General features: G+C 46.5%; 1 long non-coding RNA gene across 1 annotated transcript in view; it reads right to left on the bottom strand.

Annotated features, from left to right (window-relative positions):
* Window positions 1-10,688, bottom strand: part of LOC141937302 (uncharacterized) — a 201,756-nt gene extending 191,068 nt beyond the window's left edge. Inside the window, exon 1 of the long non-coding RNA XR_012626882.1 lies at window positions 9,928-10,688. This is a non-coding gene — a long non-coding RNA (uncharacterized LOC141937302). The remainder of the gene's footprint in view (window positions 1-9,927) is intronic.
* Between the last annotated feature and the right edge of the window lie 9,314 nt (window positions 10,689-20,002).

A 20,002-nucleotide genomic window follows, 5' to 3' on the forward strand; every position in this document is an offset into this window, starting at 1 on the left:
ATTGCTAGAGGAGGAAAGGAATCAAAATATAATATTAAAGATGAGTTGAGGGAGCAACTTTTGAGGGAAATGGATACACTGGCGGAGGCAGAAGTGAAGCTTTTGGAGAAGGGGATACGGCAGATTTATGTCCAAGGAGATTTGCAGAAGGCAAAAGAAACCGTAGAAAGCCTTCCCCATATGTATCCACTGGTTAAAACAGAGTATGTGTACGAGGACGATAGCGATAACTGTCCTCACGTTATCACCAAAGAGGTCCCATTTACAGCAACCAAATTGACAAAGCTGAGACAAGATTTTGCAAGGACTGCAAAAGAATCGGAGACAGAGTATGTGTGGAGAGTGTCCTTGTCAGGAGGGGATGGAATTTTGTTGTCAGAGAAAGAAACAGAAGGATTTTGGGGTCTGGGTGTGTTTCTAACTACCGGTGATGCTGAGCCCCGTGGTCATTGACTCAGAGAGCTACATACTGGGCTGGAGGGCTGAACCCCTTGGAGAGGGGGGATCCCCTTGCCATAACAGGAACAGTGGATCAGTTAGTGGAAAGTGTGCAGAAGGCAGCCTGTTTCCAGATGATGTATGATCGGGAGCTCAAGCCCAACCAAGGCTCCCCGATGATGATGCCTGTGGACTCAGAGAGGATGACTCCCCTGATACGAGCACTTCCTGACTCCGTGAAACCCACTGGCATTCAACTACAAGGGAAGATTCAGAACACCCCCAATGCAGAAAGAATGATGGCCGCTCTGGAGGGGATAGTGACCCCTGACCATCGACGGCCTGGGAGGAAAGTATGGACATGGGGAGAGGTAGCCCAGGAATTGATTAATTTTGGGAGAAAATATGGCCCTGTTGGTGGATCATCCCAAAGAACCGAAACCAGGTTCGTACAGGCTGCAGAGCAAATTAGTGGGCGACAGTCATCCACGAGGAAGGGCCAAGGCTCGGAGTCACGCCGAGGTCACAATTCTGGGAGAGAATGGCCCCTAACTCAACAGGCACTGTGGCAGCTAGGGCTTCAGAAAGGCATTCCCCGGGACTTGATGGATGGACTCCCGACTCAAAAATTAGAACAACTTGTGCAGAACTGGTCAGGACAAAGGGTCACTTTCGGACCAACCCCTAATGCTCCACCCTTGATAGACCTTGGGAGGAGCCGACTGGGGAAAAGTAGGTGGCGGGACACTAGACCCTCCGCCCCCCAAAGGTGAGGGGGGAGGTGGAGGATGGATGTTTGTAAGATAACTCACCTGCAACACAAAAGGGGATTTACTGATTATTGTCGCTGTAGGACCAAAGAAAAGACTGGTAACATTTCTGATTGATACTGGGGCACAAACCACTGCGCTAACGCGGACCAAAGAAGAACAATGTAGAATCTCGATTCCATCTAGAAACCTAAATGTTTTAAATGCCTTGGGAAAAACACAGTCAGTACCTATGACTCTGGTGACACTATGGTTACCAGGAGAGGAAAGCCCTGTCAACACCATGGTGGCCATAGGATCTTTTCAGATGAATCTTTTAGTATAGATGTTTTAAAGGGTAGGGAGTGGCGGGACACCCAGGGAAACTCATGGTCTTTTGGTGTTCCCCAGATCAGGCAATTGACCAAAACATTGGGCACAGAGGTGCGTTTATTGCAAGCGGCACCTACCCTACCTCCCTCTAAAGTGACCAGTGTTAAACCCTACCCATTGTCTCTAGGAGCAAGGGAGGGAATTACACCAGTTCTGGAAGAACTGAGAAAACAAGGGGTTGTAGTTTCCACTCACTCCCCCTTCAACTCTCCAGCATGGCTGGTCCAAAAACCAAATGGCAAATGGAGATTGACAATAGACTATAGGAGGCTCAATGCCAACACAGGTCCACTAACAGCTGCTGTACCAAACATTGCTGAATTGATAGCAACCATTCAGGAACAATCCCACCCTGTCATGGCAACAATTGATGTCAAAGATATGTTTTTTATGGTCCCTTTACAGCCTGAGGACCAGGATCGCTTTGCCTTCACCTGGGAAGGACAGCAGTACACCTTTACACTACTCCCTCAAGGATACAAGCACTCTACCACACTAGCTCACCATGCTCTAGCGCAAGAGCTGGAAACAATCCCCAGAAAAGCGGAGGTGAAGATTTATCAATACATAGATGATATACTCATAGGAAGGAGTCAGGTAGAAGAAGTTAGAGAAACTCAGAAGGACATCATCACCCATCTAGAAAGTATAGGGCTGACAATTCCACCTGAGAAAATACGAACGCCTTCAAGCGAGGTAAAATTTTTAGGAATCTGGTGGAAGGGAGGCATGACGTGTATCCCACTGGATACTCTCTCCTCTCTCGATCAGATCAAGATGCCAGAGTCAAAGAAAGACTTACAGCATGCACTAGGGTTGCTTGTGTTTTGGAGGAATCACATTCCTGACTTTTCAATTATTGCTAGGCCGTTGTATGACTTATTGTGACAGAGAGCTCGGTGGGAATGGACTCCGGTCCATAACGAGGCTTTACAGCTGTTGGTGTTTGAAGCGACTGCCTGTCAAGCCCTGGGTCCAATTCACCTAACAGATCCGGTTCAAATTGAATGGGGGTTCGCCAAGACTGGACTGTCCATCCATTTGTGGCAAAAGGGTCCAGAGGGTCCTGTTAGGCCCATTGGTTTTTATTCTCGTAGCTTTAAAGATGCTGAAAAAAGGTATACAACTTGGGAAAAAGGTCTATTTGTAGTTATCACAGAATCACAGAATCATCTAGGTTGGAAAAGACCTTGAAGATCATCCAGTCCAACCATTGACCTAACACTGACAGTTCCCAACTACACCATATCCCTAAGCGCTAAGTCAACCTTACTCTTAAACACCTCCAGGGATGGGGACTCCACCATCCCCCTGGGCAGCCCATTCCAACGCCTAACAACCCGTTCTGTAAAGAAGAGTTTCCTAATATCCAGTCTAGACCTTCCCCGGCGCAATTGGAGGCCATTCCCTCATGTCCTATCGCTTGTTCCTCGGTTAAAGAGACTCATCCCCAGCTCTCTGCAACCTCCTTGCAGGTAGCTGTAGAGAGCAATGAGGACTCCCCTCAGCCTCCTCTTCTCCAGACTAAACAACCTCCTTGTACGACATGTGCTCCAGACCCTTCACCAGCTTCACTGCCCTTCTTCGGACACACTCAAGTCATTCAATGTCCTTTTTGTAGCGAGGGGCCCAAAATTGAACTGGACACAGTAATCGAGGTGCAGCCTCACCAGTGCCGAGTACAGGGGCAAGATCACTTCCCTGTCCCTGCTGGCCACGCTATTTCTGACACAAGCCAAGATACCATTGGCCTTCTTGGCCACCTGGGCACACTGCTGGCTCCTGTTCAGCCGGCTATCAATCAACACCCCCAGGTCCCTCTCTGACTGGCAGCTCTCCAGCCACTCCTCCACAAGCCTGTTGCACTGCTGCGGGTTGTTGTGACCCAAGTGCAGCAGCCGGCATTTGGCCTTATTGAAACTCATACAGTTGGCCTCAGCCCATCGCTCCAGCCTGTCCAGGTCTCTCTGCAGAGCCTCCCTACCCTCGAGCATATCAACACTCCCACCCAACTTGGTGTCATCTGCAAATTTACTGAGGATGCATTCGATCCCCTCATCTAGATCATCAATAAATCTATTAAAGAGGAGTGGCCCCAAAACCGAGCCCTGGGGGACACCACTCGTGACCAGCCGCCAACCAGATTTAACTCCGTTCACCACAACTCTTTGGGCCCGGCCATCCAGCCAGTTTTTTACCCAGCAAAGTGTGTGCCCATCCAAGCCACGAGCAGCCAGTTTCGCCAGGAGAATGCTGTGGGAAACAGTGTCAAAGGCCTTACTAAAGTCAAGGTAGACAACAGCCACAGCCTTTCCCTCATCCAATAAGTGGGTCGCCCTGTTGTAGAAGGAGATCAGGTTTGTCAAGCAGGACCTGCCTTTCATAAACCAATGCTGACTAGGCCTAATCCCCTGGTTGTCCGTTATATGACTTTTAATGGCACTCAATGTGACCTGCTCCATGACCTTCCCTGGCACCGAGGTCAGACTGACAGGTCTATAGTTTCCTGGATCCTCCTGTCTGCCTCTCTTGTAGATGGGTGTCACATTTGCCACCCTCCAGTCCAATGGGACCTCCCCAGTTAGCCATGACTTCAGGTAGATCATGGACAGCGGCTTGGCGAGCACATCTGCCAACTCCCTCACCACCCTTGGGTGTAACCCATCCGGTCCCACAGACTTGTGTGCATCCAAGTGGTGTAGCAGGTCTCTGACCACCTCCTCTTCAACTGTGCTGACCTCATTCTGCTTCCCCTCCCCATCTCCCAGCTCATGAGGCTGGGTGTCCAGGGAACAGCCAGTTCCACTGCTAAAGACTGAGGCAAAGTAGGCGCTGAGCACCTCAGCCTTTTCCTCATCCTTAGTTACCATGTTTTCCTCTGCATCCAGTAGGGGAGGGAGATTTTCTCGAATACTCCTCTTGCTTTTGACGAATTTATAGAAAAATTTTTTATTATCTTTAACAGCTGCAGCCAAGCTGAGCTCTAGCTGTGCTTTGGCTCTCCTAATGTTCTACCTGCATAATTTCACTACGACTTTATAGTCTTCATGAGAGACCTGGCCCCTCTTCCAAAGGCGATAGATTCTCCTTTTTTTCCTGAGATCCAGCCAAAGGTCCCTGTTTAGCCAGGCCGTTCTCCTTCCCCGCCTTCTTGTTTTCCGGCACACGGGAACAGCCCGCTCCTGTGCCTTTAAGACTTCACTCTTGAAGTATGACCAGCCTTCCTGGACTCCCATTTCCTTCAAGGCAGTCTCCCGAGGGATTTTGTTAACCAGTCTCTTCAACAGGTCAAAGTTAGCCCTCCGGAAGTCTAAGGTGGCAGTTTTACTAACCCCTCTCTTTGTTTCTCGAAGGATGAAAAATTCGATCATCTCAACATCACTGCACCCCGGATGGCCTCCAACCTTTACCTCCCCCACAAGCTCTTCCCTGTTCACAAGAAGCAGGTCCAGGAGGGCACCTTCCCTGGTCGGTTCACTCACCAGCTGTGTGAGGAAGTTATCCTCCATACATTCCAGTTAGTCTAGCTCTGAGAGAGGTCGAACACACCATCCGGCAACAACCTATAGTTCTTAGAGGCCCATTTAAAGTGATCAAAGCAGTTTTGGCAGGAACTCCACCCCCTGACGGGGTGGCCCAGAGATCCTCCGTGCGAGAACGGTGTGCACAAATAGAACACTATTGTGGATTGTTTTCTGTAACTGAGGGAGCCACAGAAGTTTTAAATATACAAGATGAGGTAGACCCGGATAGGGAAACACCCGAGCTTCTGTCTGTAATACAAGTACTCCTTTATTTTCTGGACAATTGCAAAATGTCTGGTTTACGGATGCCTCGTCAAAGCGAGAGGGGAAAATTTGGAAATACCGAGCTGTGGCACTTCAGGTAGACACCAAGGAACAGATCATTACTGAAGTAGAAGGTAGTGCACAAGTAGGAGAACTAGTTGCTGTGTGGAGCATTTTCCAACAGGAGGCTCAATCTGCTTCTTCTGTCTATATCTATACTGACTCTTATGCTGTGTTTAAAGGTTGCACTGAATGGTTTCCATTCTGGGAACAAAACAGATGGGAGGTCAATAGGGTACCTGTATGGCAAAAGGGAAAATGGCAGGATATCCTTACCATTGCCAGACAAGGGAAATTTGCAGTAGCATGGGTAGCATCTCATCAGCAGGATGATTCCCCAGTGAGCCGATGGAATGCCGAGGTGAATGAACTAGCCCGGCTGGCTCCCCTACAAAGCACCCAGATAGCAGAAGATTGGGAAAGTCTGTTGGAATGGCTACATGTAAAGCAGAAACATTCAGGAGTTAAGGACCTCTATTGTGAGGCACAAGCCCGAGGGTGGCCAGTTACCAGGGAAGAATGTAAAACTTGTATATCTTCCTGCGAACAGTGCTGTGTCTGTCTGGACAGACACCCTTTGGAGGGTGACCCCCTGCACTTAAGAGAGGGAAAAGGCCTATGGGAGGCCTGGCAGATTGATTACATTGGTCCCTTTCGAAAATCAGAAGGAAAGCGCTATATACTGGTAGGTGTGGAGATAGTATCTGGACTAGTGCAAGCTAAAGCATGTGCCAAGGCGACAGGAGAAAACACAATAAAAGCTCTGAAAGAATGGTTTGGAATTTTCCCCAAACCACAGTCAATCCAATCAGACAATGGCTCACATTTCACAGCCAAAGTGGTCCAAGAGTGGGCAGCCCAGGAGGGAATTTTGTGGGTGTTTCATACTCCGTATTACCCACAAGCAAATGGAACTGTGGAAAGAACAAATGGTCTACTAAAACACTTCCTCAAACATCATAAGCCAGGATGGGCTGAGCGAGTGTGGGATGTGGTGACCAGCGTCAACAGTCGCTGGGGAGTAAACGGATGCCCAAAGACCACAGCATTCTGTCCAAAACCTCCAACAATTATGTCAGCCCCACATGGTCCTGATCACTCCAGCAATCCATCTAATTTTCCAGGACAACCTGTCTTGGTCAAACTTCCTACAGTGGGCACGGTGCCACTGGTGTTGGACACACCCCTTAATAAGTACACCTGGAAGGCCAAAGATGCTCATGGAAAGGAGCACAAAATTAATACAAGGTGGATTATTCCATCTTTCTGATTATAACTCACTTCCAGTTCTCAAAACGAACCGAGAAGATTTTTCTTTTTTCTTGCAGGTAAAACCTCCCCCGGAGAACGATATCCTGAGTCACGATGGGGGATCCTGATGTGGATTTTGATTCTTTGTATAGTATTGATGTCTATTGCCTTATTAATATTTGTAGGATGTATTGTGTACCATCGTCGAAATTGTTTTGGGCGACCGTTCTCCTCTCCCTTGGTTCCGGAGGAAGCTCCGGCTCTCTAAGTGTTAACCGAGAATGGAGGGAAAACAAATTCACGGTTTTAGGTCATTCTGTTGGAATCAGGGAAGGTCCCTTTGCTAATGGAGCTGGGACTTTATAAGGTCATTGCTGGGCCCTTGAAGGTGAGACGGAAATACCAAGGCCTAAACAGCGCATGCGCTCTGGGCTGGGGGCGTCCATTTTGGCAGACCCCTGACTCAGGCAAGTCAGACCACCATCTATCTTCTGCTCCGCAGTCTGCGACAACAACCAGAATGTACACTCTTTTTGTGGCAACTGAGGCACGGACTCCCGATGAAATCCAGAGAGAAAAAGAGTTTATTGTTACAACAGTACATATGCTCTCAGATGCTGTCGGTAAAGCTCTTACTTCATAGTTAACAAATCAGCAATTAGACAGTTATCAACCTTTTCTCCTATCAGCATAAGACCACTCTAACATGCCCTGTGCAGACCAATCACCTTCTCGTTCACGCGCTGTTTTCACGGTAGCAGCTTCTCAGAATTTAGTACTTTTCCACAGTTTAGTGTTGCAGCTGTTTGTTGGTTTTCCCTGCCACCTTGGCATAGCTCAACAGCCTCTTATCTTTCTTCCAAGGCCTGTTTTTCATCAAAGCCTAGCACTTTCTCACAGGCTGTGCAAGGCTGACAGGCCGATGCCTCCCACATCTCCCCTTTCTTTGTTTTGCAGCTGCACCTGCAAGACTTGTTTCAAGACTTTATCAATTAAGGGTTAAGCAAACTTCAAAAAACACAGCATACTTAAAATAGTTTCACAGAAGGCTAGAAACAATACAGCAGTGACAGTTACTGGTTAAAAGAGTAGGTGAATTTCACTACTATTAATTTTCACTACTTTAAGGGATATGACTAAATTATACAAAAATAAACAGTAAGGAAAATACGGAATAACACACTTACTTAATGGGGTACTAACATTCAGATCCGCAATTGCTGGGGAACCCTGGATGCAGCGAGAATTTACAGTGCCCTTCCTCGCAAACCGGAAATCCTACGCAATGCATCCATCTGTAGGTGAGGCATCCAACATCGCTGCAAGCAGGTCCAGCCTCATATATCTAAATCAGCAGCAATAATAACTGGCAATTTCCTTTGAGCGGAAACATCTGATTTCATCCTCCTGTTGGGTTCCACCCAGAGCCTGGCCACCACTCAGGGGGGGAAACCAAGGGAGTTTCTAATAAAGTTAAACACTTGAATTCTTAATTCTCAATATTGCTAAACAAAGGAAGTTGAATATACACATTCTTATAGCATTTCATCCTTATTAATAACTACATTTTGTCTAAGCTACATCTTTCACTGGTGACTAATAAGCTTATATATTTCATTAATGAGTTGCAATTACTGTTAGCATTTTCTCTGAAAAGAATTGGCAATGGTAGTGTATTTTGTCCCATAGCAGTAGCAAACATTACCCATAGATTCTGCTTAAATGATCAGTTGAAGAGACTGCAAACTGTCAGCACAGGGGCATCCACAGCCGGCTCCTGGGTGTCCATCACAGGCTGCCTCTCACGCTTCACGTATGGCAGACACCTTGCTGGTAACCACCGGGGAGCGTGACCTGTGGAGACACAAGCATAACCTCTTCCCCAGGTTATTAGAGGATATGGTCCTTCCCAGTTACACTTCCCAGGTTTTTTGCTAACACTTGAGCCTTGTCCTGGACTTCTTGTTGATCTGGTATCTGTGATGAGAAGTGATGCAATATTGATGGCACCTGTGAGACAGGGGAAATGTTTAAAAAGTTCATGACATATAATGCCTTATTTAGCTTTTCGTGAGGTGTAGATTGATACCCTCCATGTCCCCCTTTTTTGTTGTTGTAATAGACGCTTTAACGTGCCATGCGTACGCTCCATAATGGCCTGTCCGGTCGGTGAGTGGGGAATGCCGGTCAGATGCTTGACTCCCCACTGTTGAAAGAAAGAAGAAAGAGAAGCAGAAACATAAGCAGGTCCATTGTCTGTCTTAATCTGTCATGGCACGCGCAAGGAAGCAAATGCAGCTAAAATGTGTCTTCACACATCGCGTGCTTTTTCACATGTATGGCAGGACACAGACACTGCTCCAGAAAAAGTATCAACAGACACATGTACACATTTTAACGCTCCAAATGCAGTGAAGTGAGTGACGTCATATTGCCATAATTCTAAAGAGGCAAGTCCCCGAGGGTTGACACCACTAGCTGTTGAAGCCACTGGCACTCAGGACAAGTGGCAATGATGTCTTTAGCCTGACGCCTTGATAAAGAAAACTGTTTTTGTATTGCTCTGGTGTTTTGGTGGAAAAATGCATGTGAAAGACGAGCTTGCTCAAAGACATTAGGTACCACCTGTGCCACCAGAGTCAATGCATCTGATCGTCGATTGCCTTCAACCAAAAGGTCCAGGTAGTGCAGTATGCGCTTGAATATGTACAATAAAATAAGAAGTCTTGTGGTTATTTATAATCGTAAAAGGGTGTACATTAATGTATAGAGCAGTGGATTATTAACGTCCTTCAGACATGAATTCTCTATACTCTGTACAAGATTGGCAACATAAGCAGCATTGGTAACAATGTTAATTGGGGTATCCCAGAGTTGAAATACACAGACTACTGCAGCTAGCTCAACCATCTGTGGTGATCCGAGGGATTGAGTAATGTCTGATTGCCAAATTTGAGTATGTGGGTCTTGCCATACTATGAATGACTTTCCCGTTTTTCCAGACCCATCAGTAAACACAGTCAAGGCTTGCAACGGTACGTCGCTGCACTTTGGCATGGCATATAATAAAAAATTTTGCTGTAATAATTTATGTGATGGGCTGTGTACTAAAAGCTGCCCGGGGTAGTCACAGATCGCTGTCTGGAATTCTAAAGACATTTGTATTAGCCACTGTAACATGTGCATAGTGACCGGAACAATGATACACACAGGCTCCTGACCAGCAAGTAATAGTAGGCGCTGCCTACCTTTCATGATCAGTTTGGCAAACATTTCTGGACGAGTAGTGACCGTCTTGTGCATTTGGTGTGACAAAAAAATCCATTCAACAATAACAAGAGGGTCACTAAGTGTTTCATCCCATTGAAACAGCAGAGCATAGGGCTGCCCTGAAGGATTAAATAATATCAGTTGATATCGACGGCCGGACATACATTGCGATGCTTGTCTTTCTGAGATGGCGTTAGCCACACGGTGGAGATCTTGTTTCACTTTCTCTGTAAGTACTGTGGGTGATGTCAGTGAAGGATCTCCTCGCAAAATATCAAACAAGCTATGCAGATCATCATTAGTTAGACCCAACAATGGCCGTATCCAATTTATAGCTCCGAACAGTTTCTGTAAATCATTTAATGTCTTAATATCAGTTTTAAGTTCAATCTGTTGTGGGGCAATAGTCTGTTCACAAATTCTCTACCCCAGGTACTGCCACGGTGATGGTCTCTGTACCTTTTCAGGTGCTATTTGCAACCCCATTTGAGATACTGAGTCTTTGGTTAAAGCAAGAGCCTTTTCCATCATCTCCTGTGTTTCTGCTGCTATAAGGAGGTCATCCATATAATGATATATAACAGCCTGGGGGACCTGCATTCTAACAGGGCTCAAAGCCTTTGCAACAAACCACTGACACATTGTGGGGCTGTTTTTCATGCCTTGTGGCAAAACAACCCAGTGGTACCGTCTTGCAGGTTCACTGACATTAATACTGAGAACAGAAAAGGCAAATTTGGGTGCATCATCTGGATGCAAGGGAATAATAAAAAAACAATCTTTTAAATCAATTATTACAAGATGCCAGTTTCAGGGAATCATTGTTGGGGAGGGCACTCCTGGCTGTAACGTACACATATCATCCATGGCATCGTTAATGCATTGGAGATCATGTAAAAGTCGCCATTTACCACTTTTCTTTAAATAACAAACACCGGGGAGTTCCAAGGACTGGTGGTAGGTACGATATGTCCTGCAGTTAATTGTTCCTGAACTAAATCATTAAGGTGGTGCAACTTTTCCATTGGCAAGGGCCACTGACCCACCCACACAGGTGATTCTGTTTTCCAGGTTAGTCTCAAGGTGGGTTTCAGGGTGGGTTGCACTGCAGTGACCCCTAAGAGAAATTTGATCCAATTTGAGTTCCTCATTGAGCCATACAGTCACGACCCCATGATGTAGTAGGGGTTTCCAATATAAATGGATGAATATTTGCTACCCAGTTTTCTGGGTCCCTTACATGAATGAGATCTTTACTCTGAAACGTTACAGCATGGCCACCAACCCCAAAAAGTGCTTGAGTTACCTGAGCTAACAGCCAATGCTGTGGCCATTTGCTCACAGATATTACGGTTGCACCCGCGCCAGTATCTAAAATGCCTGTGAGTTCAAAAGATTCTTCTGCTTTAGTGAGGACACATTTTACCAGAGGTCAACCTTGTGTCACTGTTTGGGCCCAAAATATTTGAGGAGTACCTGATGATCCAAATCCTGAGTCACCCCAGCTTCTTGGCATACTATTAGGGGAAGCTGCGGTAAAATAAACAAGCTGAGCAATTTTTGACCCTTTTGTTACTGAACAGGAGGGTATAGGGGTCCAGGCCATAATTCTGATTTCCCCTTCATAATCGGCATCTATGACCCCTGGTAAAACGAACAACCCCTGTAAGGTTGTAGATGATCTTCCCAGTAATAATGCACTTTGTCCATTTCCCAACGGCCCATATACTCCTGTTGGTATCAAGGAAACCGTGGTATCTAATAATTAGGTTACTGACTCGGAGGCTGCCAGGTCCACGCCGGCACTGCCTCGAGTAGCTGCACATAATTCTGATGCATTTGGGTATTTACCGGAATGATTTGTGTCTTGGTGCAATTCCGGCTCGTGCTGATTGATTGGTTTCCCGAAATCGGCCTCCCGTCTTTATCAAATTTGGAGGGACACTCCTTTGCAAAATGTTTACCCTTCTTACACCGCAGGCAGACATTAGGAGCTTTGACCTGCTTTTGGCAATTTAGACATTGTTTTTTGAGGTGACCTGCTTGTCCACACCCAAAACAGGTCTGTTGTCTCATTTTAAGAGAAGCAAAAGCAGCAGCCATTGCCTCATATTTATGATCAACAGTGCCAATTCTATTACATATTTGTATCATTTGAATAAGACTTGGATTGTGCAATGGCAACAACACTTTCTGACAGTCAGCATTAGCATTAGTAACTGCTAGTTTCAATAACAAGATTTGACGAGCGTCCTCATTAGGGATTTGTTTGTTCAAACTTTCTCTCAGTCTATCAATAAACTGCATATACGACTCCTTTGCACCTTGCTTAATCTCAGTAAATGATTTCATAGGTTTGCCAGCTTCAGGTACCTGTAAAAATGCTCGATATGCCAGATCTTTTATATCATCCAAGACATGCCGCGGCGTCTCCTTTGCTTGTTGAACAGGATCATGCCACTGCCCTTTACCCACTAAGGCATCGAAAGAGAGAAGTGCTGCAAGATCAGTGGGCGGCAAGTTTAGATATTGTAGACGTTTTTCTTCTGCAAGCCTATGCCATGCTGACTGCCACATATCATATTGAGTTCCCATCAATATTAACTGCATTAAGGTTTTGCAGTCTCGAGGAGTCAAGGTGTAAGTAGCCATTACTGAGCCCAGAAAGTTAGTAGTATAAGGAGATGTAATCCCAAAGTTAATCGCTGCTTTTCTAAGTTCTTTGATAACAGAAAATTGCAGTCCTTCCTACCGTGGGTGACGTTCCGGCTCATAAATTACAGGAGCAACAATATTTCTCGCTATGTCTATATCCTCTTGCGACAGGGCTTCTTGCCTCACTTTTACCCACGGATCATCCCCAGCTGAGGGAGGACATAGGCCAGAGTCTGTTTTAGGATTTACAGCGCCAGGGTCTGAAAGATTATCACAGTCTAGAGACCCAGCATATAAATCTTGCTCCCGAGGTTCAAAATATGCGTCCTTGCCCTCTGGGTTCTCATTCTCTGTGTTAACAGTCTGGCCACGTTCATTATTGTGCCTTTTTATTATCTCAGAAAGAGTTCTCCATGAGTGCAAGAGTTCTGTCGCAACCTCATTCCCTCGGGTTGCGTAGTCCCACAATCTTACTCCTGCTTCATCCCATACCAGAACAGTGAATATAGTAACCGGGTCAACTTCCAGTATTTCTCCTGATACCCACTTTAAAAGACTCTTCAAGACATGTGGGTCAATATCGGCATCATATTTAGCTAATAGGCTAATAGTCTTTCCATCAGTGAAAGCACTGACTTTTCTTCTGAGGATATTAAACTACCCATCGCTTCCCCACAGCTCACCTTGCTCACACTGCAATGGTGATTGATGCCGACTTCTGCTTCCTTTCAGCAGCTACTTAAGTTCTGTGGGGTTTACCACTGGAGTGATCCAAGCTGGTCACGCTTATTTCCCGCACACACGGGGAACCATTTGTGGCATGAGGCATGGACTCTCGATGAAATCCAGAGAGAAAAAGAGAGTTTATTGTTACAATGGTACATATTTATGCTCTTGGATGCTGTCGGTAAAGCTCTTACTTCATAGTTAACAAATCAGCAATTAGACAGCTATCAACCTTTTCTCCTATCAGCATAAGACCACTCTAACATGCCCTGTGCAGACCAATCACCCTCTCGTTTACGCGCTGTTCTCGCAGTAGCAACTTCTCACGATTCACTACTTTTCCACAGTTTAGTGTTGCAGCTGTTTGTTGTTTTTCCCTGCCACCTTGGCATAGCTCAACAGCCTCTTATCTTTCTTCCAAGGCCTGTTTTTCATCAAAGCCTAGCACTTTCTCACAGGCTGTGCAAGGCTGACAGGCCAATGCCTCCCACACCTTTTGATACTCAATTTTGTGGCGGTTGCTTTGTTAGCTCTTGCTATATTTTCCCTTGTGGTATGTATGTATTCGTCCTGTAAGTGTCCATGTAAACCATCTTGTAGCTGTACCTGTTCATGTAAACAACCACCTCCTTCCCCTTCCCATCCCCAAAGACCAAGAGCACATCCCTCGGCCCGACCTGGGACACATCTTCTTTAAGTTTGTTTGGTTAAAAAACTGTTAGTTGGTAGTGTTACTGTTACCTTTTTATATGTTTATTTAGAATATTGTTAACATTGTTACGAATAGCGGTGTTGTTTGTTTACCTTTGTTTAAATCTGGGATAGAAGCTTCTAGGTCCAAGTGACGCATGCGCCTTAGGATAAAAGCGGGCTGGAAAGCGATTTTCCCGCCGCGCATGTTAACTCCAACTCCGGCAGACCAGAGCAGCAGACCGCGTGGACTGCCAGGGCCTCAGACACTTTGTGGTATTTTGTTAAGACCGCGGGAAAAAAAAGGAACAAATGATGGGATTAATTTTAATTCACTTCGAAGCCTTTGGCTTGTTAACCATTATCTTAATTGTTATTATAATACTTCTTTTTTGTCCCTGTGAATATCAACCAGGTAAACTGCCGTCGTGTTCTTCTGCTGATTCATCGGAGCCTTAAAATTGATTTATAAGATGTTTTGGTTTTATAAAGTTAGTTAGTTTTGAGCATGATATATTTCTTAGAGACGTTATTGGTTATATGTTTGTTAGTTAAAGATGTTCATATTTGTTATTGATGAAAAATTTGCTGGAAATCTTGTTTGTACTGTATTTTGCGCTTTTTCTGGCCTTTCCCTTTTTCTCTCTGTACTGTTATCTTTCACGCCACCACGAAGACAGCAGTGTTGAGCCATGGGGTGGTGTAAGGGACTGTGTTATCTGTCTCAAACATTGCTGTCGCACCACCCCCATTTTCTGGCCTCGGCATCCTGCTGACAGAGGAATATGCTCTGAAGAAGACAAATTGTCCCCAACGGACCACCACAGCCGCCTGAAGTTAAATTGGGATGAGGAAGACATGCAGGCTGGCACGGGATATTACAATGAGCTCCGTGGAAATGGGTGGACTCTTTGGAGAGATCGTGGGAACTGGGACAATAAAAGGACGGTGTACTCCTTTTCCGTGAGCACGCTATTCATCCTTGTCATCTCATCCTTCCTTGGAGCTGAGACTTTGGCAGAGCTAGGAGCTTGGAACACCATCACCTGCATCGAGACCAAGCCAACAGGACGTCGCTGGATTTGTGGTGGTGGTAATTAGTCTCGCTGCATCTCTACCATTTGCTTGCTTAGGGATTCTGACTTTATTCCTTTCTTTTCTCTCTGTCCTGCCCCTATTACCAGTTATGTGTACAATAAAGTTTACAAGGTTGTACAGCATCTGACCTCGTTTTGTGTCTTAATCTTGGTCTTGGGATCGTTTTAGAACCCTCCCCGATATCGTATCGGGACACCAGGTTAGAGGAGATTTAGAGAAGTTGTAGGTGATGGAGCCAGGGTTGAGTGTGTGAAAGAAAGAGGTCACAACTCTCACGGGACCCCCCTGTCACGGTCCACTCGGTGGACTCATGATAGTTCGTTTACTACGATCTCGAAAGTGCAAAATTAAGGCAACCAACACCAAAAGGGATTACATCAATCAAACAGTGAAACTGTAGTGTGTTGCCCATGAAGTGGCACATGATAGTTAGAGATGGGTGAAGGAAAAGGGGAAAAGTAAAGTTTAGAGAGAAGAGAAGAGAAGAGAAGAGAAGAGAAGAGAAGAGAAGAGAAGAGAAGAGAAGAGAAGAGAAGAGAAGAGAAGAGAAGAGAAGAGAAGAGAAGAGAAGAGAAGAGAAGAGAAGAGAAGAGAAGAGAAGAGAAGAGAAGAGAAGAGAAGAGAAGAGAAGAGAAGAGAAGAGAAGAGAAGAGAAGAGAAGAGAAGAGAAGAGAAGAGAAGAGAAGAGAAGAGAAGAGAAGAGAAGAGAAGAGAAGAGAAGAGAAGGAGAGGTTATAGCTACCACCACTGATCTCAAGACATCCTAACGGTCCCGGGTTCAGCTAATGCTCTGTCGATGATCGTTGTGATCCTTGGTGGGGAAGCTTCGAATTTTCATTGCCCAGAAGTCATCTTCTATGCTTAGTGACACACCTTGTTCCTCCTCTGCCTCAGGGGTCTCCACCTTTCTCGAGTGAGGTTACCGCGCATGCACAAGGGGGAGTGTCCAAGGCGTGGTCAGTCTTAGAGGCGGGCAGCCTTCAACCAGGAGGTGTTTTTTGGTATTATAATGAAGCAAAGTTCATCTAAAGTTCATGATGTTATGACCACAGTTGTGATCCATCTGTCGCGGATGAAAGTATTGACATGGTAATGATTTAGTAAGAAATCTAGATTTATTAATAACTAACAGCAATTTATTAGTATTACAAACTAATTCAGAAATGCTGAAAGAAAGGGAAGAGACTTATTCACAGATTCTAAAATGACAAGATTCACACTAACTTACTTAACGGTACCTTAATTTATACATATATACATGCACATACACAAAACGTACAAACACACACAGAAGTGAAAGTATCTGGATCCAGTAGAATGAAGTACATACCCACACACCAACAAGCAGAGAAAGAACGGGTGAAAGAGAAGCTAGCTCAAAGGAAAATTTCCCTCTCGAGTTTAGAGTAAATACTCACAATGCCTTGGCATTCCTCAACCGGCGATAATTGAGACTCAAGCGGGTGGACTTCACCCTGGCCTTCCGTCAGCTCTGGCAGCAGATGACACCTTAAGGGTTTGGTAACTGAGAGGCATCCCAGCTCAGGGGAGATACTGGTCACAGGCCCGCTGCGATCCAGGAGAGCTCAAAGGGTCTCCCTTGTGGTCACAGTTTATAGGGTCCAAGATAATTGACTTTTGTCAGATACCATCTGGTGCCTTCTAGCAGTTGCACAAGAATTTGATGAATGTGCAACTCTGTTATTGTTCCCATTTAACCCCATCTCAGGCACAGGTGTGCCAGGCCCTTAGGAGATGATGGGCCATTTTAACCATTTCCGAGCAATCAGGAGGGGCAGGAGCCAGGCTCGTTAACGTTATCAGTCCTTATCTCCACAGATCGGTGTATAGCTTGGGGGATGTGGGTGGAATCACACATAGCACCAAGCAGCGCAAAAGAAGGGGCGGGGAGGGGTAAGAATTGCACCACCACACCATCTTTTTTGACAGTAGCTATGCGGTCATCTCTGATGGCTCCAGTTCAGCTCAGGTACCATCAACAACAGCACAGCACTCTTTGTACCTCACGGTTCTGTATTCTGAAGAACAGCACTGCACTCCCTGCACCGCACAATTCCATACTCAGGAGAATAGGACTGCACTCGCTGTACCACACAGTTCTGTATTCAGGATCCTTTGCACCGTCTTGAGATCGGCAACTGTGTTCCAGACAGGCTGCTGTCGGGTACCTTCCTGTCCATGTCGCTGATGACAATGTTGAGACAATGCTGATCTTCTGACCAACTGTTACAGGAGGTAGCTCTGAAAGCCTTTGATGTGTTTTGCCAAGCAAGATGGCCAAGCCCTGACCCCCATCCCCTGCAAATCAGGAACCATTCTCTCACGGTGTGCTCAGGGCTCTTCCTGGGCCCATGGTCTATGGTGGTGAGGAAGCAACGGACCCTGGGGTTGTAATGAACCAGTGTCCTCTCCTGGGCCTCCCTAGAAAAGACAACAGCCACAGCTGAGAGGATAAGACCTCAGTTCCATTGGGGGGGTGTCTGAGCCCCACCAGGTCCCTTGGCCATCCCCACCAGGCTGTCCTACACTGTCCTGTGCCTGTTTCCTTGCAGACTTTAACCACCCCTCTTCTTCCTTCACCTTACCCTGACCCCATGATGACCCAAGCTTTACTGATTTCCTCCTGTCCTCACTGGCTGTTGCTTCAAACACAAAGCTGTGGTTTTCTGAGGATTTTCAAAGGCCTGTGAGTTCCACACAACTCACCCAGGTTCTTTCAAATTCCTGCTAATGCTCCTCTGTCACCCAAGATGTCACAGCCTCAGACTTGTTTGAATCCTCACTGTGTTTGAACCCAGCACTGAAATGTGCATCCTCCTTCTTCTGCGGTCTCAAAATCCAAATCCAACCTATTCCACTTCACCATGACCACCCCATGTCAATTCAGGTCTTTAGCACACTACTGCCACACACACACTGCTCTCTCCCTGCATGTTAAAACCCCTTCCCTCTTCCCCTGCCATAATGGGTCATCACTTCTAGAGGTTCATGCCATCCTCCAGGCTCATGGATGTTTCCTGAGGTCATCCACACCTGGGGAGTGACACAGGAGAAGAGACAAGGTCACCTCAGGGACATGACTGAGCACAGCCACCCCGAGCACCAGGCATTCCCCATCTCCTGGGTTGAGCCATGCCCACAAGATGGAAGCATCTCTATCATCCCTGATTTGCACAGGAGAGGCCTCCCTTCATGCCATATTCCCAGGACAGACCTTCTCCACCCACAGACATCAACTGCTTTCCATTTCTGGGCTCAGATGTTGGTCGTAAGGATTTGTTAAGCCATCAGCCATCACCTTCTTTCCCACTGACATCCCTCGACCCTCTGTCTCAGACCTACACATCTCCTGCTTCTCAGGGCCACTGCTACCACTCAGAAGAGTCGTTTCTTGGATCTTCCTTGTGCTTATTAAAAATCCTGCAGGTTCCCTTCAGAGCTCATAATCAGATTTCTCTGTCTGGGCCCTTATGACCATCTCTTATGAAATGGTTGTCTTTTTATGATCTCCCGTGCAGAAAGAGTAGGCACAGAAAAGCACCAAATACACCAAAAAACGTGCTGAGTGAAGTGCCAGTAAGAACTGGGTGAGCTGGCCCCATACCTGGGCAGGGAGTCTTTCCTGAGGAGGGGATTCAACCTCTGTCACACTCTAGAGAGGTAAATCAGCAGTGTCCCTGACACCTGGGGGCAATAAGGGCAACTTTTTCAAGGTCACCCTTCATCTGAACTGCTTTAGGTGTGTGTTGAGGATAGGGTGTCACACCTTATATTGCAAACACTGGATTCAACTGGCATTGCCCAGAGCGGCTAGCACAGATGGATACAGAATGCTACATTGCAGATGTTTAGTTTTAGGCAGAAAAATGTTATTTTTAAATTATGTGTTGGGGTTTTTTTAGCTACTACTACTCTTAAGGAAATCACACAAGCACCTGAAGGATGACTGAAGGCTTTTTGACAGAAGACCCAGCAGGTTTGCATCCCAAGAATTGGGATGCCAGAGGGTAAGAGAAGGATGGATGGTTTGGTCACCATCCTGGGCTTTGGGAAACTGAAGTGTGGTCCTCTCTCCCTGTCACCCTGTCCTCCTCAGTGACATGTGTGAGACCTCACAGCTAAATCAGGTAACTAATTGCAGCCAGTATTGTCCTGCCAGCTACCGATTTGAGTTTCCATTTCAGCCCAAACTATTTTAATTGCCACTACCTCCATCTTCCCTCTGACATGGCTACTGTGTGACACAACTGCCTTGGTTCTGCAGGCAACTGGGACAAACTGGTTCCTGAACTGAATCTTTTCCCATTGATGGAAATGAGAAGGCCGCAGGCTTGAGCCAAGAGGCCCAAGAAACCCAGCTGGTGTCTCCCACCCAGCAGAGCCTCTGTCCTTACAGCCATGGGATCTCAGGATGAGTGACCTCCTAGTCATCCAGATCTCTGACGAGGAGGAACCCCCAAGTGCCTGTATCTCTGTCCTTGTCCTGTCTCCAGGAGCATTGCAGCATTTCTCCATGTTTCCCCTCCTGTCCCTGCTGCCTTTGTTTTCACCTGACCTGGGGTCTCTGAGCACCCAGAGGTGTGTGGGGCTGGAATGAGCTGGCCCTCCTCTCAGCACACCCCATCTTTAGGACATTCGACTTCCGCTGGGAGTGCTGCTGGGCTCCAGGTTGCCCTCCAGAAGGGCACAGCTCTCCCATAGCAGTTCCATGGTATCTAGGAGTCCCATGGAGAAAAAACCTTGGTGCTAAGGCCATGAAAATGCTGCTGGACGGCTGTAGGTGGGCAGCTGCAATGAGCCCGCTGTGTCCCTGGCTGGGAGGGGAGAGCTGAGATCATGGTGAGGTACGATGAGAGGGGATGG

Source organism: Strix uralensis, chromosome 39, assembly GCF_047716275.1.
Source record: "Strix uralensis isolate ZFMK-TIS-50842 chromosome 39, bStrUra1, whole genome shotgun sequence".
Taxonomy (NCBI): domain Eukaryota; kingdom Metazoa; phylum Chordata; class Aves; order Strigiformes; family Strigidae; genus Strix; species Strix uralensis.